General features: G+C 35.5%; 1 pseudogene; it reads left to right on the forward strand.

The window, feature by feature from the left end:
- LOC107032677 overlaps window positions 1–25,253 on the forward strand; it is a 41,385-nt pseudogene extending 16,132 nt beyond the window's left edge.
- The last annotated feature ends 1,766 nt before the right edge of the window (window positions 25,254–27,019 follow it).

Consider the following 27,019-nt stretch of genomic DNA (forward strand, 5'->3'; position numbering starts at 1 on the left):
TATATATATATATATATATATATATATATATATATATATATGAATAATTAATTTTGCTATTTATATCCATATAACATAAAAAAAAGTGAATTTTGGCTATCTTTTTTAAATGTATATTAATGTTTGCTATATTTTGTAGTTTTTCTTAAAAATAATCTAAAAAGCATTATTTTTTAAATTTTAGTGCGCCTGGCATGACATTTTCACGATTAAATAATATTTTATTTTGATTGTTTCCCCTCCAAGTCTCTTGCTCCTATTAAGCTCAGTCTTAATAGAAATGCATAGCAGCATTGATTGGACGATCTATCCTACCTTAAGTGGTATTACCCGCCATTTCATTTCCTTAGAAAAAAATGCACCCTTGACTTCTCGCCACCTTCAATATAATTCACATATTTTTTTTTTCTGAATCCATTTAATTTCTTTTTAGATACAATTCTTCAGTTTAATTAGTCGTCTTCTTCCTTTTTAATTTAACACATTTCTTCGGTTATAAAAGAAAGATTTTGGTGATTTCCTTGGAAAGAGAAGTCAAGATGATGGCGATATTAATTTTTATTGCATCTCCATTTATGTATCTCATATTTACACAAATTTGTGTATCCTTTCTCAATATCAATTATTGTATTTTATAACTATATCTTTATTGATGTATTTTTATTCTATTAGTAGACAGGTAAATCAAAATGCAAAAAACAAACAATTTTTTTTTATCACATAGTTATTTTTTGTTCATAATATCTGTTGGTTTTTTTGCCAACAATATCTTAAGAATTTTAATATTTTTTATTTATCTCTTTGTGGTAGTTGGAACAAGATTGTCTCTATGAGTGTTAGTCATGAATTTCCACGAATTGTTCATCTATCTCTTATTAGCCACTCTTACTAAACATTTAATAATGCTTGATTTTTCATTCTTTTTTCTTCTATATGAACGTATACAAGTAAAGTATTCTCTTATTTTTCACTTTTCATGTCTTGGTATTTTTTTATTCATTTGAGACTGTTTAGCATCAAACTGATGATTCAATTGTACCAAATCTCTATGTATTTATTGATGAATAAGTGCATCTCTAAGCACTCTTTTCTTTATTTTTCTCTATATAATTTCGTGAGTTAATAACTTAGATGGTCACTCAACTATCAATTGTTTCCACAGAAAGTCACTCAACTTTCATTTTCAACTCGAAAGTCACTCAACTATGATTTCTTTGCATAGAAGTCGCTCAACTTTCATTTTCAACTCAAAAGTGACTCAACTATGACTTCTTTGCACAGAAAGTCACTCAACCTATTTAATTGTTTTTTAATTAAAATTTAGTTACATGAAATTTTAATTATTAACATAAATTTTAAGAATCAAATATATATCCATTTAAACCATATAATGATCCGCCCATTTAATCCAACCCGCTAAAAGTATAATATTAAACATTTTATTTTATCATTAATTCCCTCAATCATTCCTTATTGAACATTGAACATTTTATTTTACCATTAATTCACTAAAAGAATGTGGGAAACAAGGGAGAATGATTAAGGGAATTAATAGTAAAATAAAATATTCAATATTGTACTTTTAGCGGATGGGGTTAAATAATGGAGCGGGTCATTAAATAGGTATATATTCGATTATTAAAATTTTAGTTAATAATTAATATTTTATATCACTAAATTTTAATGAAAATAACAATTAAATAGGTTGACTGACTTTATGTGCAGAAAAATATAGTTGAGTGACTTTTGAGTTGTTGAAAGTTGAGTGACTTTCTATGCAAAGAAATTATAATCGAGTGACTTTTGAGTTGAAAATAAAAGTTGAGTGACTTTCTATGAAACCAATTGATAATTAAGTGACCATCAAAGTTATTAACTCATAATTTCGTGTAACTCATGAAATACATATTCTAATTTTATGTATTTCATTTATAGGATAATGTGCTATACATGTGTCTAGAAAATTGTAAGAATAGAAAAATATATGAGCACTAGAAAAAATTGAAAAGTTTCTACTGTTATTTTCTCTATCCTTTGATATTTGGGTTTGAAACAAATAAACCAAACATAATTATTTAAATATACTAATAAATATCAAGAAAAATAAATTTAAATATTATTTTACAAAATTAAATCACTATTTATGAGTATTAAAATGTTGCTTGAAAAACAAAAGAAAAATAAACGCCTTTTTCTGTTATTAAATAACGTCTATATCTACGGTATATAATTCAAATATATAAATACAACTTGATAATTGGCTGCAACAAAATACAAGAATATGAAGCAATTAAAATTTTATTTTTATCGTTTAAATATATGATGATCGAGATCTCTTTTTTAAATTGAATTTACGATAAGAAATTGATGAATTAATGAGTGATATACTTGGTAAATATACTTTATGATATAAATATTTTTATCCTTAAAAATAAATAAATAACTTTTTTCTAAAAAGAGCAATAAAAAATTGTTTCAACTTCTACTTGAAAACATTTTTACTTTATTAAACAAGCATCTCAAAGTTGATAAATTTATTTCATTACTTGTCTATGTAGTAAGCGTTTGAGCACACATAAATTTCTTCTTCTTTTTTTTTTTTTCAAAATTTAAATCTGAAGAAAGTCTCTAAATAAAATTATTGACAATTATACAAAATATTCTATAATCGAACTGGACCAAATCGATGAAATTTATTTGATTTTGATAAATTTATATATCCAAAAGAAATTTTTTACCTAAAAAAACTGGAAAAATGTCGGGATCAAAATAATGTAATATTAAGAGGAGTGAAATAAGTTAATTTTTTTTATACGAACTTCACTTTCTTAAGCTCCAAATAATTGAATTGGAAGCCTATACTCGCTCTATTCTATATTAATTGAATATTGAGGCTTTATTTATTATTCAAAATTCAAGATGTTTGCTTTATTTTTTTTTATATTTGTCCTTTCATTTATTGAAATTCTATTATTTTCTAGCCATATTTATGATTTCACAAAAAGCAACAGTGAAAATTATAATTTAAATTGTGTCTTTGAATATTATTCTTAATATCTGTGCGTTGCATTACAAATTTACTTACTAAATATTTCCATATATAATTTTCCTTTTTACTTAGTATTTTTGACAAATCTTTGAGTGCATCTAGAACTTTGTATTCTATCATTATGATAATTTCACGAATAAGGTTATAAAGACTATCAATTTTATGCCTTGTTTTGATCAATAATTTGAACATACTATATTTTTTTTTTAGAAGCATAGAGTCATAGTTCTAATTTAGGAAAAATAAACCCTATGTATTCCTATTTCAATTTGGATTAGGAATTTATTATTTGTTTAATTTTAGTAACTAAAAAATACCAAAAGAAAATCATATAATGTGAAATTAGAATGATACTCATAAAAAATGTGATATATATAATTATCGAAATTACCATATAGGTCATACACTAACATAAACACTAATTTTAGAAACTTAAAACTACCAAAAATAATAATCAATTTTCTACTTCGACTAGGATTAGAATTAGGCTTAATAAAACCCCTATAAATGCATACTATGTTGTTATGTTTCTAATATGCCAAAAAGAAACCTCCTTTTCTCAGTGATCATATTATTAGCTCAAAAATGGCAATATATGTCCCTATAGCCCATAATTGGCACTATGACTATTTTCCCAATTTTGGATATGCCACAAATATTTACCATGTTAAGCCTTGCTTTATTGGATATGTATCTAATGTTCATGATCATGTTCAATCCGTAGATAGACATGTTCGACAGAGCGAAGCCCCTAGGTACATTAGTTGGTCATTTCCTCCGCCTGGATACATTAAGATCAACACAGATGGAACGTTTATGCAAAATTCAGGGTTAGCAGGATATGGAGGCATTGCAAGAGACGATAAGGGTAGGTGGCTAGGAGGATTCGTGGGGCGATTAGGTATGGTAACAACATCGTGCCTCACGGCAGAACTGTGGGCCATACATGGCGGACTCACCTTAGCGAAGAACTTCAAGTTGAAGAACGTTATCATCGAGACTGACTCTCATGAAGCATTGATGCTCATGATGAGTAAGGGAGGCGCCGTCGACAATCACCCTGATCGCGAGGTGATAGAAGAGTGTCGACGTCTCCTGTCCGAACATGGGATCTCCATGATGCATACTCTAAGGGAAGGAAACAGTTGCGCGGATCACCTGGCGAAATTGGGAAGAATGCAACTAGATGAAGATCTTGTGATACTACATCGTCCACCACATTCCATGCACCAACTTCTTCTCGCGGATATGGCTAACGTAGCATACCCTAGGTACCCAAAATATGTACGATAGTTTAGTATATATAACACACAAGAAAAAAACATGAATTTATATAAATGTATATAATGATATTATATTGAAATGTATTTTTATTAATTACTGTCATAAGTTTTTCCATCATCTAAACCTTTTGTTGTTTCAAATTGAGATCCCTTTTGTTAGCAGAGCTTTCTAAACCTGAATCTCATTTCCACACTGGTGCTTTTCAAATGACTATGCCAATGATAACAGAAACAAATTTAAGAGGCACATATGCAACATTTGGCTTTAACATATAGTTTCATATTTTTAATATACTGTGTTACTAACGACTAGGTACAATATATATATATATTTAGTTTAGAACTACATATCATTATAGTCCCGAGGAAAAAATGACTTCATAGGAGGATAGGTAGGTGATGGAGAATTGGGAGTTTTTAGCAAATAAAAAAGGATGTATTTGACAATAGACTCTTCAAACATTATTAGTTTCTATAACCCTGAATAAGGCGTGGATGTGATCGCACTTGTATATATAAGGCATGGATTTATCCATTTCTCACAAGTAGGAAGATGTAAACTTTGAGGCTCAATAGCAACATAGGTCTTCCCTCCGATATATATGTTACAACGTCTTCAATAACATGCTCTTACTTTGTCTTTTCCTTGGTAAGTCATCAAATTTGGGGTGGCAGCGGGTCCGAAACTGGGACTGCCTGACCGGTATTAACCAGAACCGGCACGGAACCGGGAACCACCACCCGGAACCGTACCGGAACCGGGACGGACCAGTAGCGGTAGTTCCGGTATTGTATACCTGTACCCGTCCAGGTCCGCCAGTGAACCGGTACGAAACTGGACCGGATCGGACCGGATTCCGGGACTAGGTGGGATTTAATTTTTTAAAAAATTTATTAAAATCAATTAAAAATTAAACAATCAAAAATTATTGTTTTAAAGTTAAAAAAATATACTTTTCAAACTTTTAAAGTTAATTATTTATACTTTATAAACTTCTTTGTTTGAAAGTTTGTAAAACTTTAAGTTAGTTTGAAAGTTTGTAAAATTTAAAATTTCAAATCATAAATATATAATTTAAATATTAGTTTGAAACTTTGAATATAATTTATATTATATAAATTTAAAATTTTATGTTTTTAGTTTAAATTTTAACTTTAAAAGTTTGAAAATTTAAATTTCAAACTTTAAAAGTTTGAAAATTTAAAATTCAAACTTTGAGGTTATAAAAGTTTAAAAACTATAAAAGTTAAATTTCACAATAATAAAAATTAAATTTAAGACAATAATTAAAAAAAATTAAGGCGAATAGCAGCCTAGACTTCTATTAATATTAATTTGATATTAACAATTTGATCTACAAAATATTAGTAGAGTATTAAAAGATCTAATCTACACAGCCACCTTCTAGGAAGGGTTTTGTTTGAATTAGATCTCAAATTATTATACTCATACTAATAGACAATTAAACATTTAAATTTAATAGTCGATGCTACGATAGAGATCTTTTCTTAAATCATTTAACATTTCTGTTGTAACATGATCGGGAATTGGTTGAATAGATAAATCCTCTATTGATTCAATGTCATCGTCACTATAATCCTACATTATTTTATCAACGTCACTTTAAAATTTAGTCGATAGTGGTTCACGACCCAAATTTCTTCTCTCGGCATTAATCCAATCTCTAAATAATACTGATATCTCCAAGCTATCTGCTGCTAGTGAATGCCTATGCTCTCCAATTTGAAACCTTGCTGCACTAAAAACGCCTTCCGAAGCTACTGAAGATGCTTGAATAACTAATACATCTCGAGCCATCGGTTGAAGTTTTGGAAATCCTTTGCCGCGATTTCTCCACCATGCTAGAACATCATCAGTAGGTTATGTATTTTGATTAATATATGCATCAAAATCATTTCTATTATTGTGAGAAAGTTCAAGATAAGAATCTAAATAATCATCAATATTATCTTTATTAAGTCTATTCCTAGAACTTTCAGGTTCTTGATCACTTGATACATTTATATTAGAATTATATAAGTCATACAATTTTCTAGCTTCAATTTTATGCTATCTTTAACTTATTGACAACTAGGAATTTCATCTTTTTCACTATCAATATCCAAGTTAAAATATATTTTATCAACCATCTTAGATGTACCTAAATCTTTGTAATGAGGGTTTAACAAACAAGCGGTTAAATAAATTTGAGGATATTTTAAAAAATTTTCAATCATTTGTTAATAGTTTCTTCAAATCTTGGTTTCTTTTCAAATTTATAAATTTTAGAATAAATAATACAAATATCAGGTAAAACAGTGTAAATTGATGGATAATAAACTGTAGATATTCTTTTGATAGTTAACTAATTAAAAAACTTTTAGGAAATCTATGAGTTCATATATGTCATGCCAATCACTATCATCGAGTCTATATGACATAGCTGAGTTATGAGGATTCCAAACCATTTGTAAGGGTCTTTTAATATTCATAAGCGACTATAAACATTTCATATAAAGAATTCCATCTAGTAGACACTGCTTTTGGAATTTTTCTAGGTAGAATAATATATTCAAAACAATGATTTTGAAAATCTCTAAGCCTAGACTTAACTTGATATTTAAATATAAAATGACATGCATTTTCAACTTTCGTGCAACCGTTATCATACATTTGTATACCATCTCTAACAATCAAATTATATATGTCTGCAACAAACCTAAAATAATAATCATCACCATAAAGAGGGCAAAGAGAAGGTTTTAGCAATTGAACAACAACTGTATTATTTGCAGCATTATCTAAGGTGATACTACTTATTCTATCACATATTCCATAGCTTTCTAAAATATCTAAAATTGTTTGAGCTATATAACAACCATTTTTTTGCATCTAACAACATTTATAACCTAAAATTTTTTTTTGCATACTCCAATTTTCATCAATCCAATGTGCAGTAACAGTCAAATAATCATTACCGTTTATTTTATGGCCCATATCAGAAGTAATAGTTATTTTACAATTAGTATGATAAAATAAACAACGAAGATATTGAAAATATTGTGCTTGATAATCAAATACAACTTTTTTAATTGTATTTCTAGCAAAACCTTTAAAATGTGGATTATACACAATTTGAATATAATGTATAAATCCGGGATTTTCAGCAATACTAAATGGCAAACCCATAACAACAAATTTTAGATAATTCTTCAAGATCTTTTTCTCTACTATATGATCATGGTAAACTAGAGCCAGAAACATTAGAAGGATTTAATTGTGTTTGGACCATGTTAGAGCCGCCTACTGCTACAGTTTCAGGAAGGGGGATACCATTCTTTTTAGTTTCGGCTACCGCTTTAGCATGCAAAAATTCATTTTTACAACATGACATTAAATGATTACTCAAATGTCCCGTCCCACCTTGTTTTCTAACAGTTTTATGATTCAATCTATGTTTACTTTTATTACAAATATCTTGTGTTTTATCTTCATTTTGTGTCATAAATTGCCATACAACTCATTTTTTAGCACGTTCTACCTTAGGCCTAGGATGTACGGGTGAACGGGAGCAGGACAACGTAAGGGAGCGGGACTAGGAGAGGGACTGGGAGTACTACTACGGCTAGTAGTACTCCCAGTCCCTCTCCTAGTCCCGCCCCCTTACGTTGTCCTGCTCCCGTTCACCCGTACATCCTAGGCCTAAGGTAGAACGTGCTAAAAAATCAGTTGTATGGCAATTTATGACACAAAATGAAGATAAAATACAAGCTATTTGTAAATTATAAGTTGGAACAAAAAAGTAGATTAAGATGATTTTGTGAATTTGTGATTGATAAGAATGAAAGTTTAGGGGTATTTATAGGTAAAACAAGGGTTAAAATGTATTTTTTAAAACTTTGAGGTATAGAAAAAGTTAGGGGGGTAGGGGGTGTAATGTGGAGTAAAAAGGGGAAAAGAGTCATTGGTGGGCCCCACTAGCCGTTACCCAACGGCTCTCAAACGGTAATATTTCAAAAAATTAGAAAAAAATAATTTAACCGGATCGAACCGGGATCGAAATCGGGATTTATCGGACTGAGACTAACCGGTAAAGTCCTATTTTCGTCCCGTTACATATCCTAGACCCCGTCCCTACCGGTCCATACTTGGACTGATTGGAATGGGACTGGACTAGTTACGGATCGGGACGGAACTGGACCAGTTCCGGACAGTCCCGGGTCCGCTACCACCTATAGTGGCGCCTTTCCCACTAAAAATATCGTAATTCTTTCATCCAATCTCGAGTTTTGTGCAGTCTACGTATTAGTTTCCTTCTCTTTTTGTGTGTAACTTACCAATTGAATTGTTGTTTGAGTCATCATCAGGCTGCCATTGAACAACACAAAATGTTGAAATATGGAGCAAAAATCAGATTTCTAAAATTCTTTTTGATTTTAATGAAGTAATTTATACTCACATAAATATATGATATTTTAATATTATAATAAATTTTAGAAATCTTCCTTTCTATTTTAGATTTGTGTCAGTAAAACAAAGTCACACAAATTAAAACAAAAAGTAATAATTAGCGCAATACATTTTAGGGATTAAGGTGAGATATCCATGATTAAGTTAGATATTAAAATTCAATAGAGATATCACATAATTAAGTTTATGATTAAAATTTAGTCAGAAGTCATCGGTGAACCCCTAAACTTGGCACAATCTTTCACTTAGACATCTCAACTAAAGGACTTTCATCTTAAACACCTAACGGTAGGTCCCTATGCGTCACTTTAACACTTTTTGCATAAAAATCTGTAGACCATAGGCGCGTGCAACACAACCTGTTCTACGTAGATTAACTTACCAATTATATGATGCCAACTGTTAAACCTATTTACAAGTAATTTTTATTCAAAATATTAGACAAGTTAAATTGGATAAAAGACAAATTAGAAATCGATTCATCTTCCAAATTCCTTCTTTCAACTTCCTTCATACGTTTCTCTTTCTTCTCTGATGAAAACCCTAGTTAAATGTCTCTTTGTGCACATGTATTGCTTTGTTTTTCCTTCAATTCGTTGGTAGTAATAACCATTGTTGTAATTACACCATTTGCAGGTTTAAGGTTGTATTGACGAGGTATCGGGTTGTGCGACGTGAAGTTGATGAGGTATTGGTGTCACAATTTTGTTTTTAACCTTTGTTTTCTTGAAGAATGTGTATTTTGTTGTTGATTCTGCTTATTTTCATTTTTAATCTAGGTTTTGGTCTAACTAGTGTTGATAAAGATAGGGGCTTTTTGGGTATTTCCTTTTGTTGGGGGTCGGTATCCTTGTCGGGATATGGACAACTATATTTTAACATGTTTTCATCATAGGGGGTGTGTTGTTTCAAACCCTAAACCTACTTACCAACGAGAAGTAGATGTATATAGTGTCACCGTAGATAAAGATCATTTTAGTCTTATCGAGTTTCTTTCCTTCACTTAAGACCTTGGGTACACAAATATTAAGGCATTTTACTGTGAAGATGGTGATGAATTAGTTCAAGTTACTTCTGATACTAAACTGTTAGAATTTGTGAAAGACTTGGTAGATGGTGATGAGTTTCATCTGTATATGGTCCATGAAGTTGATGAATTAGAAGAAGAATTACCTACTCCATCTTCTCTTTTACCATGGTCTGATCCTGTTGATGAATCTATGGGTATAAATGGTGAGGGGATTGTGGATAATGATTCAAATTTGAATGGAGGTGATACAAATCACAATGAAGCTGAATCAAATCTGTTGAGTAGTGACTAGGATGTTGATGATTTTCTAGATGAAGATGATTCAGATGTTGATTAAGAACTGAGATCCCTTAGGGTTTAAAGGAGAAACAAAAGAAATCCTAAACTTAGGAAGAAAAAAGATAGGAAGAAGAAAACAGTAACTGAAGAAGTACCAATAGGTGAGGAAGGTGTGGACAGAGGCTTTGAAGATATTGGAGTAAATAAGAAGGATAGATATGTTGGCAGATTGGGAGGAGATGAGAACTACATTTATAGCTCAAAATGTGATAGTGATGATAGCACTGATATCCTAGATGCAGAAGTTATTGAAGGTGTTGATCTACCAGGCAGAAGAAAGAGCAAAAAGGTCAGGTATGATGATGAATGTAGTGTTGCTATTTTTGAACTTGGAATGATTTTTGATAATGCTAAGGAAATTAGAAATGCTCTAGCTAACTATGTTGTTTGAAAAAAATTATTAAATTAAGTTAAGGCCTAATGAAGCTCATAGAGTGAGAGCTAAATGTAAATTCCAAGAAAAATACAAATGGTTGTGCTATGGTGCTATTGATAGGGATTCTGATAACTTTATGATTAAGAATTACCATGCTATACACAAATATTTACCATCTAATAAGAACAAAATGTGTACAACTAAGTTCCTAGCAACTAGATTCAAGGATGAAATAACTAAAAAACTATCTTTGAGGATTTGGGAAATACAAGAATTGTGTAGGAACGAGTTTAGGACTGCATGTGGGTAGAACAATTTCTTACAAGGAAAAGATAATGATTCTTAGAGAAAACATGGGTGATTGGAATATGAAATTTGCAAGGTTATGTGATTATGCTGAAGTTATAAAACAAACCAATCCTGGTAGTTCTCTTTGAGTAAGAATGGATAGAGAAACTGTATCAGGAAAGAATTTGATTGTGTACTTCTATGTATGCTTGGACGCATTGAAGAAGGGGTGGAAGGAAGAATGTAGAAGAATAATAGGATTTGATGGATGTTTCTTAAAGGGTGCTTGTAAGGGTGAACTTCTTGTAGCAGTTGGAAGGGATGGAAACGTTTCCTAAAGCTTAGGCAGTTGTGGACAAGGAGACTAAACATAGCTGGAGCTTCTTTATCAACTACTTGAAAGATGACCTGCAGTTGGGTACTGGACAGGGTCTTACTGTAATGTCAGATATGCAGAAGGTAATTAATTGTCTATTACTTTGATAATTGTAGATATGTAAAATGTATTTTCTTTCTTGAATTGTGTTGAATTGTATTTTATTGTAGGGTCTTCAAGGAGCTGTTGTTGAACTGCTACCAAATGCTGAAGTTAGAATGTGTGCTAGACACATCTGGTCTAACTGAGTAAAATATGGAAGGGAGAGGAAAGGAGCAAACAATATTGGATATGTTCCAAGACAACTTTTGAAGTGAAGTACAACGAGGAGCTTTACAAAATGAGCAAACTTGGTAATGAAAACATTAATGAAGATTTATTACATTATCAAAGAGTGCCATGGGTTAGAGCATTCTTTTAAGAGCACTCCAAATATGATGCAGTTGAAAATAACATGTCTAAAACCTTTAACTCATGGATATTATCTTGTAGACACAAATCTATAATAACCATGTTAGAGGAAATTAGAAGAAAATTAATGACTAGAACTGTGGATATGATAAAGTTTGTTGACACCTGGATATGTGATATTACACCTATGGCTAGACTTATGTTGGAGGATAATAAGAAAAAGTCTAGGGCTTGCAAGGTGCTTTAGAATGCTGATGTTGGATTTGAGATTGGAGAAGGTCAGTATAGGCATACAATCAACTTGACTAATAGAGTTTGTAGATGTAGAACTTGGCAGTTGAGAGGCATTCCATGCCAACATGTTATTTCTGCTTTGTACCACATAGAACAGGAACCTGAACCACTTGTGGAGCATTGTTATAGGAAGGATAAGTTCTTAAAGGCTTATAGTCATTTCATTTAACCAATTCTAAATATGAAGATGTGGCCTGAAACTAACAATCTAAGGATTGAGCCTCCTGAGCCTAAACAAATTTCTGGTAGACCTCCAACAAATAGAAGAAAGATAAAGATAAACCAAGAAAGAAGTATGGAAAGATATTCAAACAAGGGGTGAAAATTACTAGTTCACAGTGTAAACAACCAAGCCACAACAAGAAATATTGCAAGGTAAATGATTTATTATTTGTTTGTGCCTTTTTTTAAAGTTTTATTGAATATTATGAACAAACTTTATGTTTTATATTTAGGTTGGTGTCCATACTTCACAAACAGATAGCCATAATTCACAATTTATCGGTGGTCAAAGTTCACAAGGAAGTAGTTACCATGAATAAACAAGCTCTTACCAGCCTGGACCAATCACATCAAACAATCATGCTTCTTGAACAACAGTTTGTGGTGATACCAGTAAAGTTAAAAGGGCAAGGGAAACTGCAAAAACAAGCCAACCACCACCACTTTGGAATACTAGTATTCCTATTACAAGAGGAATAACCAATCAACTACCTCCAAGGACATGATAAACTTCTGGACAAAAAAAAGATAAAGTGTTGAAACTGGAGAAGATTCTACAAGAGGGGGACCAAAGAGACAAACTAAAGGTGGAGCAAGTAGTGTTGAATTTGGCATCTACACAAGTGCAAGTGGAACCCAAATACTAAACGTAAGTTTGTCACTAAATGTCTCTTAAATGAATGAAAGTTTATATATTCATTTTGATTTGTTCTTCAAAAATCAGTCTAGGTTTTCAAGTCAAAGGATTCTACCTGTCACGACCCGAGACTACCCCTGAGACGCGGACACAGGACCTAGGACCACAAGTGATCCCAAGCTAACCCAGCTGGCATGATCATGAACATACTAAAGAATATAAACTGTTGCGGAAGCTAAATCATAATTTAAAATGAAAAGATGGGGAATACCCATATGCTAAAACTAATATAATATGAAGACTGATGAGTTTAATACAATGAAGTTACTAACTCAATACTAAGCTGAAACTAACTATGTCTGAAAATAGCCTCTAAACTGGACTAGAAATACTGGGACAAGCCCTAGCTAAATCTAGCAAAAACTGAAACTAAATGACTAAAAGACTGAAAAAGAAGCTCATGACTATTGTCCTTGGAGAATGAGGACTCACCACTGAATCTGTTGAACTGGAGATCGGGAAATCGATCTATGCATGATCTGGATGTTGAGAACCTGCACCTACATAACGAGAAGATGTAGCGCACATATGCGTCAGTACTTGAAAGGTACTGAGCATGTAGGATAGAATAAAGCTGAAATAAAACATAGCTGAACAAGCACAAAAGCAAGTATAATAATCTGAACATGATATATTGATTTCTGAGCTAATTGGATGCAACGACTAATTTATAACATGCTGAAACTGAACACTTAATATACTGATATATGGTCAATGCAAGAGAGTCTGACTGAACTGTGGGAGCTACTAACAACCGATAATAAAACCACATGAGCTAAATGTGGAGTCCGATGTATACGCCCCATCGAGAGGACCCAATATACCCTGCCAGAGGCATAAAGGCATGCTGGTGTGATCACTAAACTGATTGTCCACAGAGGGGACTTACAACGTACTTGGCTTGCAGTTCTGTACTAATTGGGTACGTTGAACCCTAGTCTACCTCGGTATTAAGCTACTCCCATTGATTTATGTAGTTAACCGATTATGTCTAAATTTTCTGTAAATACTGGATAGCTCAAAACTGATCATGCAAATCGAGAATGCAAGATTTAATCTGATAATGATGCATTAAAAACTGAAGCATGTATAACTGAATAACTGAAATATCTGACCTAGCATGTGTAATTTAAGAACTAAAGAAATACAAAGCTAAGGTTCTGAAATTCATGCAATAATCTGAGTAATAATATGATAATCTGATTCGGAACATATATTTTAACTAAATCATGAAGTTTTATTGTAATTCTCGGAACTCTAGGTTTGATCATGATAAGAGAATCAAGAACTTACTGAAAACTAGGGACCCAATGGGTGAAAAGAACCAACCAGTGAAATCTCACATACCTGGTGATCAAATTCATGAAAAAACACTTAGGTTTTGGGGTTGGAACTGCTGGAACCTTGGTGCGCTCTTGAACTAGGGTTCTTGACCTTTTTCCCCTTTCTTGCTTCTAATTTTTCTAAGTTTTGATTAATGATTTGACTTAGGTAAGTTTTAGTTATGTTTCTAGGCTTAAACTGACTAAAATATGATGATTTAGGGTCAAAACGACATATCTTAGGGTTTAAACGAAGTGGGAAAAGACCAAAAGAACCCTGAGTTAGTTGCTGTCGGACCAAACGACGACCAGGACTGACGGTGCGGCGTTCCATCGATGGTCCATCGTTTGGTCTGTAGGTTGGGTCTGTTCGACAAGCCGTTACTAAAACGGGCATAACATTTTACTCGAAGGTCTGATTTTAAAAAGGTTGGTGGCTATGGAAAGTTAATTCAATTATCTAACTGTGGGTAGGTCATGTGACACCTAATTCATTTTTGCTAAGAGTTATGATCATTTGAAGTTGACCCAACTGTATTTCCCCCTTAACTGTCTGCTAATTCCTACCTACGGTCAGACCTACAGACCGTGGGTCCACCTACGGATCGTGCTGGTCATTTGTGGCTCTTGTCAGAGAGTGTGTGAATGGGGTGTCGATCGACGGTCACGAACTACGGACCGTAGGTCCGTCCTTCAATAATTACTTAACTAAATTTTCCTAGGCTGAGATTTTGGGGGTTTGACCACATTGACTTAACCTTAGGCCCCGTAGGCCCCGTTGGGTGCACCTGTAGATTTTTCTGAAAATCTAGTTTTTGGTCTATTCTGGATACGGGGTGTTACATTATCTTGGAAACATTTGTCCTCGAATGAAGACTAAAGTAGCTGGAATAGAGGGAAAGAGATGCAAACCCTACTACTAAACACTGAGTTTCTGACTGAATTGAGTTATGAGAACATGCAAATACGCTGAAAATGCAAGTACAAGCTGAGGGAACATGATTCTAAGACTGAATTCACGCATGAAGGACTAGAAAACTGAAAAGGAACTATTACCTCAAGCTGGAGTGGAATCGAAAGGAAAGAGGTGAGGATACTTGCCTTTCATGGCTGCTTTTGCTTCCCAAGTAGCTCCCTCTACGGACTGACTCCTCCACAAAACCTTGACTGAAGCGACTTTTTTGTTTCTCAACCTTATGACCTGATGGTCAAGAATCTCAACTGGTACATCCTCATAACAAAGATTGTGTTTCATCGCCATACTATATAATGTCACTATAGAGGCTGGATCACCCATGCATTTCTTTAAGAGTGAGATGTGGAAGGCCGGATGCACTGCTGCTAATTCTGCTGGCAACTCTATCTCATATGCCACATTGCCAACCCTTTTCAAGATCTTGTAAGGTCCTACATATCTAGGACTGAGCTTTCCTTTCTTTCCAAATCTCATCACCCCTTTCATAGGTGAGACTTTCAGAAAAACCCAATCATCAACTTTTAATTCTAGTTCCCTTCTCCTTACTTTTGCATAAGATTTCTAACGACTTTGGGTTTTCTTAAGTCTCTCTAATGAGTTGCACTTTCTCCATAGCATAAAGGACTAAATCTGGCCCTATCAAAGTTGCTTCACCTACTTCAAACCAACCAATAGAAGATCTACATCTACGCCTATATAAAGCCTCATAAGGGGTTATTTGAATGCTGGAATGGTAGCTATTGATGTAGGCAAATTCAATAAGAGGAAGGTGATCATCTCACCTACCTCTGAAACCGATCACACAAGCCCTCAACATATCCTCTAGGGTCTGAATGGTATGCTCTGCCTGTCCATCCGTCTGCGGATGAAATGTTGTGCTAAGGTTAACTTGAGTACCAAGACCCTTCTGAAATGACTTCCAGAAATGAGAGGTAAACTGAGGACATCTATCTGAGATGATAGACAAAGGAACCCCATGTAACCTCATAATCTCATTAATGTAAATCTTGGCGTAGTCTTCTGTCGAATCTGTAGTCTTGACCGCCAAAAAGCGAGAAGACTTAGTCATCCTCAACTATCACCCAAATGGAGTCATGTTGTCTGCGAGTACGCGGTAATCTTGTGATGAAGCCCATATTGATCACATCCCACTTCCAAGTAGGAATATCAATCACTTGAGTCATACCCCCTGTTTCTGATGTTCTACCTTGACTTGTTGGCAATTGGGGCACTTACTCACAAAATTTTCTATATCCCTCTTCATGCCATTCCACCAATAGACTTCCCGTAGATCGCGGTATATCTTAGTTGCACCTGGATGAATAGAATACCTGGAGTTATGGGCTTCTGAAAGAAATATGTTGTCTCAACTCGCCCACATTAGGAACACAAAATCTACCCTGGTAGCGAAGGACACCATCTCCCCCTTGCGATAAAACCTCCACTCTCTGATTATGGGTTGCATCCCTAAGTTCAAGCAATATTGGATCACTGTCTTGTTTTTCCTTAACCTCCATTACCAAAGAAGATTCTTCCCCATCCTGAATTGTTACACCACTGTCTGATATGCCTACATATCTAGGACTGAGCTTTCCTTCTTTCCAAATCTCATCACCCCTTTCATAGGTGAGACTTTCAGAAAAATCCAATCATCAACTTTTAACTCTACTTCCCTTCTCCTTACTTTTGCATAAGATTTCTGACGACTTTGGGCTGTCTTAAGTCTCTCTAATGAGTTGCACTTTATCCATAGCATAAAGGACTGAATCTGGCCCTATCAAAGTTGCTTCACCTACTTCAAACCAACCAATAGGATATCTACATCTACGCCCATATAAAGCCTCATAAGGGGCTATTTGAATGCTGGAATGGTAGCTATTGTTGTAGGCGAACTCAATAAGAGGAAGGTGATCATCTCACCTACCTCTGAAATCGATCACACAAGCCCTGAACATATCCTCTAGGGTCTGAATGGTATGCTCTGCCTGTCCATCCGTCTGCGGATGAAATGCTGTGCTAAGGTTAACTTGAGTACCAAGACCCTTCTTAAATGACATCCTGAAATGAGAGGTAAACTAAGGACATCTATCTGAGATGATAGACAAAGAAACCCCATGTAACCTCATAATCTCATTAATGTAAATCTTGGCATAGTCTTCTGTCGAATCTATCGTCTTGACCGCCAAAAAGCGAGAAGACTTAGTCATCCTATCAACTATCACCCAAATGGAGTCATGTTGTCTGCGAGTACGCAGTAATCTTGTGATGAAGCCCATATTGATCACATCCCACTTCCAAGTAGAAATATCAATCACTTGAGTCATACCCCCTGTTTTTTATGTTCTACCTTGACTTGTTGGCAATTGGGGCACTTACTCACAAAATCTTCTATATCCCTCTTCATGCCATTCCACCAATAGACTTCCCGCAGATCGCGGTACATCTTAGTTGCACCTGGATGAATAGAATACCTGGAGTTATGGGCTTCTGTAAGAAATATGTTGTCTCAACTCGCCCACATTAGGAACACAAAATCTACCCTGGTAGCGAAGTAAACCATCTCCCCCTTGGGAGAAAACCTCCACTCTCTGATTATGGGTTGCATCCTTAAGTTCCAGCAATATTGGATCACTGTCTTGTTTTTCCTTAACCTCCATTACCAAAGAAGATTCTGCCCCATCCTGAATTGTTACACGACTGTCTGATATGCTCATAAGGCGAACTCCCAAGCGAGCAAGCCTGTGAACATCTTTCACTAGCTCTTTCCTTTCTTCCTCAACTTGGGCTACACTACCCATAGATAATCTACTAAGAGCATCTGCTACTACTTTCGCCTTACCAGGATGGTAATGCACACTCATATCATAATCCTTAAGGAACTCAATCCATCTCCTCTAGCGAAGATTCAACTCCTTCTGGGTGAACACATACTGAAGGATCTTATGGTCAGTGAACACATCTACATGAACACCATACAAGTAGTATCTCTAGATCTTGAGTGCAAACACCACTGCTGAAAGCTTGAGGTCATGAGTTGGATAGTTCTTCTCATGCACCTTAACTTGTCTAGAAGCATAAGCTATAACATTATCTCATTGCATCAACACACAACCAAGGCCAACTCTGGATGCATCGTAATTGATTACATAACCATATGAACCCTCTGGTAGAGTCAAGACAGGAGCTGTAGTCAATCTAGTTTTCAATTCTGCGAGCTTTTCACACAATCATCTGACCATTGGAACTTGACCATTTTCTGAGTCAACCTAGTCAATGATGAGGCTATGGATGAAAATCCTTCTACGAACCTTCTGTATTAACCCGCAAGACCTAAGAAACTCTTGATATCTGTAGTAGAGGTAGGTCTGAGCCATTGTTTCACTGCTTCTATCTTCTGCTAGATACAATGTGACCAAGAAAAGCAACGGATTGCAACCAGAACTCACATTTGCTAAACTTAGCGAATAACTGGCGATCTTTGAGAGTCTGTAGAAAAACTCTCAAATGACTTGCATGTTCTTCCTCATTCCTAGAGTAAATGAGGATATCATCAATAAAGACGATAACGAACAAGTCCAAGTACTGTTTGAACACTCTGTTCATAAAACCATGAAAACTACAGGAGCATTGGTTAGTCCAAACGACATAACTACAAATTCATAATGACCATACCGAGTCCTGAAGGCTATTTTTGGAATGTCCCTATCTCTGACTCTAAGCTGATAATAGCCAGATTTGAGGTTTATCTTTGAGAAATGACTAGCACCCTGAAGTTGGTCAAAAAAGTCATCAATCTTTGGGATGGGATACTTATTCTTGATTGTGACCTTGTTCAACTATCTATAGTCAATGCACATTCTGAGAGAACCATCTTTCTTCTTTACGAACAACACTGGTGCACCCCATGGTGAAATACTGGGTCTGATGAATCTCTTATCTATAAGGTCTTTCAACTAGTATTTCAATTCCATAAGCTCTGGTGGAGCCATTCTGTAAGGAGGAATAGAAATAGGCTGGGTATCTGGTAGGAGATCAATTCCAAAGTCGATTTCCCTTTCGGGAGGGAGCTAAGAAGATCTTCTGGAAACTCATTGACTACGGGAATTGACTCAATAGTTGGGGTTTCAAAGCTAGAATCCTTAATCCGAACTAGATATAGAGATAACCCTTGGAGATCATTTTTCTGGACTTAAGGTAAGAAATGAATCGACCCATAGGCGCTAAGCTACTACCCTTCCATTCTAAGATTGGTTCGTCTGCGAACTCAAAATGAATAATCCTAGTTCTACAATCGTCTGAGGCATAACATGAATGTAACCAATCCATGCCTAGAATGACATCGAAGTCTACCATTTCTAACTCTACTAGATTTACTGAGGTGACTTTCTGAAAGATTGTGACAGGGCAATTTCTGTATACCCGTCTAGCTATAATTGGGTCACCGACTGGATTAGAGACTGAAAAAAGGTTCTGAGAGAGATTCTGGATTAACACTGAATTGGACTGCTATAAAAAGAGGTAAAAAAAAGAGTAGCACCTGGATCTAACAATGGATAAATATCAAGTTCAAAGACTCGTAACGTACTAGTGACTACATCAGGAGAACCTTCCTGATCTTGGCGATCCTGAAGAGCACACAACCTGTTCTAGCGCTGATTGCCACCTGTACCAGATGAGTTACCCTGCTGAGTTGGGCGACTTACTGGTGCTGCTGAAGTTGTAGACTGAGCTTTACCATTTCCACCTCCTTGACCCTATCTAGAAAGACAATACCTTAACCTGTGACCATACTGACCGCACCAAAAACATCCTTCCTTTCCAGCAAGGCACTCGCCTGGACGGTTCTTACCACACTTAGGGAAAGTGGGATAAGTCTTGGTGCCTGAAACACTTCCCTGAGACTTAGAGTCTGGTGCTCTACCCTTCTCGTCATACCTGTTCTTGGAGGATGGAACACTAGCTGATAAAGGAGCTGGAGCTGAAAACTTCTGCTGACTCTGCGAGCAATTTTCACCACCCGATTTCTGCTGAGAATAGTCATAGTTCCCAGTCCTAACCTTTTTATTCTCCTTAGCCTGTTCCCTAAGCTTATCACCCTCAACCTGCTGAGCATGAGTCATAAGCATAGATATGTTCATATCTCCAAGTAACATAGTATTTCTGCAGTCGGTTTTCACCAAATTCGACACTCCATACAAGAACTTATTCATCTGAGCCCTGAATTCAACAACCATGTGATGAGCATACCTTGAGAGTTGGTTAAACTTCAGCCCATACTCTTGGACTGTCATGTTACCCTGCCTCAAGTTCATGAATTCCTGAGCCTTTGCCTGTCTCAACTCTATCGGGAAAAACTTGTCGAGGAAAGTCTCACTAAAGCTATCCCAAGTGATAGAAGTTGCATTTGCACCCTATTCTCCTTCTACTGAGTGTGATGCCAACTCAACCCGATCATCCCAGTGACTTGCATTACCTCAAAGATCTTCTTGATCTCATCCAAGAAATTCTGAGGATCCTCATTAGTTTGTGATCCTAAGAACTCAGGAGGATTCATCCTAACAAAGTCACAAACCCTTGATACTACTGATCCACAATTTTCATTCACCTGAGCATGAACACGATTGTTCTGGTTAGTCATACTCTGAGCCAACATCTGTCTGGAATTACTGAACTCAGCATTGGAGACTTCTTGATCTGGGATTGGAGGAGTTGCGTTTGCATTTCTGGCATTCGCATTCCTAGCGTTAACTCTACGAGGAGGCATGATCTGAAACGTAGAACATCAAGTTAGAATGGAATAAGATCATACCTTACACATGATAAGAGTAACAAGAAAGTGAAGTTTTCCTAAAACACTTAATAGCCTCCCTCTCATTAGATGTGGTGCACTTCACACCGATGAAAAGGACTCTACTTAGTGCGGCTTTTCAGACATCTTAGGACTCTTAAACCTATTGCTCTGATACCAAGTTTGTCACGACCTGAGACTACCCCCGAGACGTGGACACGGGACCTAGGACCATAAGTGATCCCAAGCTAACCCTGCTAGCATGATCATGAGTATACTAAAGAATATAAATTGTTGCGGAAGCTAAATCATAATTTATAATGAAAAGATGGGAAATACCTATATGCTAAAACTGATATAATATGAAGATTGATGAGTTTAATACAATGAAGTTACTAACTCAATACTAAGCTGAAACTAACTATATCTTATAATAGCCTCTAAAATGGACTAGAAATACTGGGACAAGCCCCAGCTAAATCTAGCAAAAACTGAAACTAAATGACTAAAAGACTGAAAAAGAAGTTCATGACTATTGTCCTCGGAGAATGAGGACTCACCACTGAATCTACTGAACTAGAGATCGGAAAATTGATCTATGCATGATCTGGATGCTGAGAACCTGAACCTACATCACGAGAAGATGTAGCGCACGTATTCGTCAGTACATGAAAGGTACTGAGCATGTAGGATAGAATAAAGTTGAAATAAAACATAATTGAACAAGCACAAAAGCAAGTATAATAATCTGAACATGATATACTGATTTCTGATCTAACTAGATGCAATGACCAATTTATAACATGCTGAAACTGAATACTAAATATACTGATAAATGGTCAATGCAAGAGAGTCTGACTGAACTGTGGGAGCTACTAATAACCGATAATAAAACCACATGAGCTAAATGTGGAGTCTGATGTGTATGCCCCATTGAGAGGACCCAATATGCCCTACCAAAGGTACAAAGGCATGCTGGTGTGATCACTAAATTGATTGCCCACAGATGGGACTTACAACCTACTTGGCTAATAGTTCTGGACTAATTGGGTACGCTGAACCCTAGTCCACCTTGATATTATGCTACTCCCATTGATTTATGTAGTTAACTGATTATGTCTAAATTTTATATAAATACTGAATAGCTCAAAACTGAACATGCAAACTGAGAATGCAACATTTAATCTGATAATGATGCATTAAAAACTGAAGCATATATGACTGCATAACTGAAATATCTGACCTATCATGTGTAATTCAAGAACTAAAGAAATACAAAGTCAGGGTTTTGAAATTCATGTAATAATTTGAGTAATAACATGATAATCTGATCTGAAACATACTGTAATTCTAGGAACCCTAGGTTTGATCATGATAAGAGAATCAAGAACTGACTGAAAACTAGGGACCCAATGGGTAAAAGGAACCCATCAGTGAAATCCCATATACCTGGTAATGAAATTCACGGAAAAACACTTAGGTTTTGGGTCTGGAACTGCTGGAACCTTGTTGCGTTCTTGAACTAGGGTTCTTGACCTTTTTATCCTTTCTTACTTCTAATTTTTTTATGTTTTGATTAATGATTTGACTTAGGTAAGTTTTAGTTATGTTTCTAGGCTTAAACTGACTAAAATCTGATGATTTAGGGTCAAAACAACATTTCTTAGGGTTTAAACAAAGTGGGAAAAGACCAAAAGAACCCTGAGTTAGTTGCTGTCGGACCAAACGACGACCAGGACTGACGGTTCGTCATTTGGTCCGTAGGTTGGGTCTGTGCGACATGCCTTTACTAAAACGGGCATAACTTTTTACTCGGAGGTTTCAGGTCGGTGGCTATGGAAAGTTAATTCAATTATCTGTATTTTTGTAGGTCATGGGACACCTAATTTATTTTTTGCTAAGTGTTATGATCATTTGAAGGTGATCCAACTGCATTTCCCCCTTAACTGTCTGCTAATTCCCACCTACGGACCGTGGGTCCACCTACGGACCGTGCTTGAAATTGAGTAATGGGAATGGGTTAATGGGGTTAATTGGTACGGGGTTCTTTTAAATGGTTCGGTTTATTGGGTTAAAAATAGGAAATAGGGTTTTTTTTTTAAAATTCGGGTAATTTGGTCAATTTTGGGGATTCTATCTAATGAGGGGCAATTTTGGTGAAGTTAGTAAGGGGAGGGATAAAATTAACTTCATTTTGACGGCGAGGGTAAAATCAAACAATAAATAAAAATTGAGGGGTATTTTTGATCCTTTTCCCATATATTTATGATATAAATTTTTATCTGTAAACAAATTGTTTATACTTCTACTCGAAAATATTTTTACTTAAAAGAGAAGTATCTCAAATTTGATAAATTTATACCATTACCTATCTAAGAGATTTTGAATACCATATATGCAAAAAGATATCCCTCACATCTAGTAAGTATCGGAGAATACAGGATTTTTTTCTCCAAAATTTAAACTGAAGGGAGTCTCTAAATAAAATTTATCGACAGTTACACAAAACATTTCACAATTGAACTGGATCAAATCGTTGAAAGTCGTTTAATTTTGATATATATATATATATATATCTATATAGTAAGCGTTTGAATAAAGATAAACTTTTTCCAAAAAAAGTGGAAACGCCGCTGCCGGAACCCGGGTCACCGCGTGACAGGCAGGAATACTCACCACTATACTACACTGACTTTTTATATTGAATAACGTGTTTTTAATTTAACATAACTTTTCATGTCGATATATCTTTTATAGAAAATTGATTAATTAATTATAATTGATTAATACTATATCCTATGATTGAATGAGATATTATTGTGGAAAAATATATGCTCACAAGGTGATGATGAAATTTTGCATAAGACGTTTTAGATGAGTTTTTCATTGTTTGTATCATTGAGATTAGGACTTTATTCGACCCGTGTGATGATTCAACATCAAAGTGCCAAACTATACCGTCCATAAGAGCTCTTGGAAGTCATTAACATGTTATCCCACGTCCAAAACATTGGTAAGTCATCAAATTTGGTGGCGCCTTTCTTACTAAAAAAAATAATAGTGATTCTTTCATCCAACTTGAGTATTGTGTAGTCTATTGATTTCCTTCTCCCTTTTGTGTGTAATTTACCAATTGAATTGTTGCAACTTGCAAAAGTCAGATTTCTAAAAAAAAATTGTTTTAATTAAGTAATTTATACTCACATAAATGTATGATATTTTTATATTATAATAAATTTCAAAAAATCTTCCTTTATATTTTAGATATTATGTCAGTAAAAGAGACCAGTCACACAAATTAAAACAGAATGTAATAATTCGCGCAATACATTTTAGGGATTAAGGTGAGATATCCATGAATAAGTTATAAGATATTAAAAATTAAATAGAGTATCACATAATTAAGTTTATGATTAAAATTTATGTTATATTTAACTGAAGCGTACAATATAAATTCTCCATTAAAACTTGGGTATTCAGAACCGTTGGCAGCTGCAATGGCATCATGTGTTTGTCTGGCGATTTATTTGGTGAATTGGATAGTCTTATTTTGTGGAATCCTTCTATTCAGAAGTTTATAGCTTTACCTATGCCTTTGATTAAGCCTCAGGTGCTTCATATGTTTTTTTTGGATTTGGTGTTGATTTGTCTAAGACGGATGACTATAAGTTGGTTAGACTTGTGTATACTGAGAATGATGATGTTATGAATAATGATCTCAAGATTGAAATTTAGTCGATTAAAATAGTGGGGTTTGGAGGATAATGAGGAGGGTTAAGATTAAGTATTTTATGATGAAGTTTATGTGGTCTCAGGTTTTGTAAATGTAGTTGTACATTGGATTGCATATTATGTGGTTGCGAATGGTGGTGGCCTTTGGAGTTAGTTATGACTTTTAGATAGCGGATGAGGTATTTGGGGAGATCATGTTGCCGGATGCTTTAGTTGGTGTAATTCCAACGAATTTATTGATTATGTTGTTTGAAAAATCACTTGCTATTGTTAGGTATCAGAGAGAGATGATGATACTTCATGTGATGATGAAAGAATATGGAGTCTTGGAATCTTGGAGTAGGTTGTATCGTATAAATTTTGTTGCAGGTATGGAGAGAGTAGTTGGATTTAGGAACAACGGGGAAGTTTTGTTTTCAACTAGAAGCAATGATCTAATTTCTTATGATCCAAATAGTGGACGCAATATGGGTCTTTGTATTCAAGGGAGGTATCGCTCGTTTTATGTTCAAAGTTACATGGAATCACTTATTTTGCTTAAAGGGAACAATGCCGTTTTATCAAATGTGGTAGACTTGTTTAGAGAGGTAATGTATTGAATGTTGAATTAATTGGAATAGCTTGTCGCATTACATTAGTTGTTAGTGTACTCTGGTTGCTTTTTGATGTATTTTCAGTTTATTGTGAAACCTCATCCTAACGAAGGAACTTGTATTTATCAATTGATTATCATATTATTTTTTGTTGTAGCTAATGTGATGTTACTATCGTTTTGTTTTCGTTGAGCTAAACATGGTCAGCCCTTTTCGTTATCAATTGTTGGGAATTAAACACACAACACACACAAATAATCTAGAGAAAAGAGAAACGGAACACAAACGGGACACACAAGAATTTAACGTGGTTCGGTTTCCCTACTCCACGACTGTAACAGGAGGATTTTTATTTCACTTGTGCTACTGTTTTGAATTACAAATACAAGGATCATATTTATAGGAAAACCAAATAGTTAACCTAGGGTTTCAGTAATGGGTCGGGCCGGCTCACAAGCCTCCACAAAGCCCAACAATCTCCCACTTGGAGGCTTGAAGAATTTCAACTGCCATCCACTTAGAACACTTGTATGTCTAGTAATCTTTTTCAACTCTCTCCTGCTACAGCGGCCTTCTCATCAGTCAACTGAAAGGCCCGTTGAAGCTCCCCGAAGCTTCAACACATCAGTCACGGCTGAAACTGCCCTTGACTCGTCCTCGGTCCCTACCGGCTCCCACTTGAGACACGAACTGCCGGATCCTAGAACTCCCTGAGAACAAACACTCTCCATACTCAGCAAGAAATTTTCTGGAGACGTATCAACAGCTGGAATACTGGTTCTCTTGACCCACTGTCTTCTAGGAGCCTTGGCTGAAGCACGGCCGGTGCTCCCACTGCCACAAACGCCTCTGACTGGTCTTCCTGAACCTTTCCTTGCTCGTTCATCCTGAATCTGACCTGTGGCTCTGGGTTTCTTTCTTGCAAAGACAACCTTCTTCTGCCCACGAGATTCTGTGAACCGGACTTTGTTTTTCTTCTGAACTGGGACGGTCACTCCCTCAGACGGTAATCCGACAATATACAACGATCCTCTTTTTGTTCCACGAGCCATGACAAGATTGCCCCTCACGACCTTCCACTGCCCATTTCCGAACTTCACATGATGTCCCTGTTCATCCAACTGCCTAACAGAAATCAAACTTTTCGTCAAGCTTGGAACAACTCTGACATCCTTCAAGGTCCAGAAACCGACTGGCGTCTTCAGCACCATGTCACCCATGCCCGTAACATCAAGAGCTCTATCGTCTGCAAGCCTTACCTTTCCAAAGTCTCCAATAACCAGATTCTGCAATGCTTCACTGCTGTGGGTAGCGTGAAAAGAAGCACCAGAATCCATGACCCAGGAATCCACATTGCTCTCCGCGCAACAGATAAACAAATCCTCGTTGACGCTGTCTTCTGCAATGTTGACTTGTTTGTCTTTCTGGCATTGATTCCTGAAATGCCCCACCTCCTTGCAGTTCCAACATGTTACACCTGAGCCATCCCGAGCCTTCGACTGACTCCTTCTTCGGTTCCTGCTCCCACTACCTCTGTTATTTCCTCTGTCTCTGACGACGTTTAGCATATCACCTGATGATTCTCCAGAACTCCTTCTTCTGACATCCTCGCCAAGAACGAGATCACGAATCTTCTCAAAGGTGAATCCATTAGGTCCCACTGAACTGGCAACTGCTGTAACCGTTCCGGACCAACTGTCAGGCAATGATGATAACAGTAGTAAAGCTTGAACTTCATCATCGAACTTAATGCCAACTGACAAAAGTCTGGC

Source organism: Solanum pennellii, chromosome 10, assembly GCF_001406875.1.
Source record: "Solanum pennellii chromosome 10, SPENNV200".
Classification (NCBI taxonomy): domain Eukaryota; kingdom Viridiplantae; phylum Streptophyta; class Magnoliopsida; order Solanales; family Solanaceae; genus Solanum; species Solanum pennellii.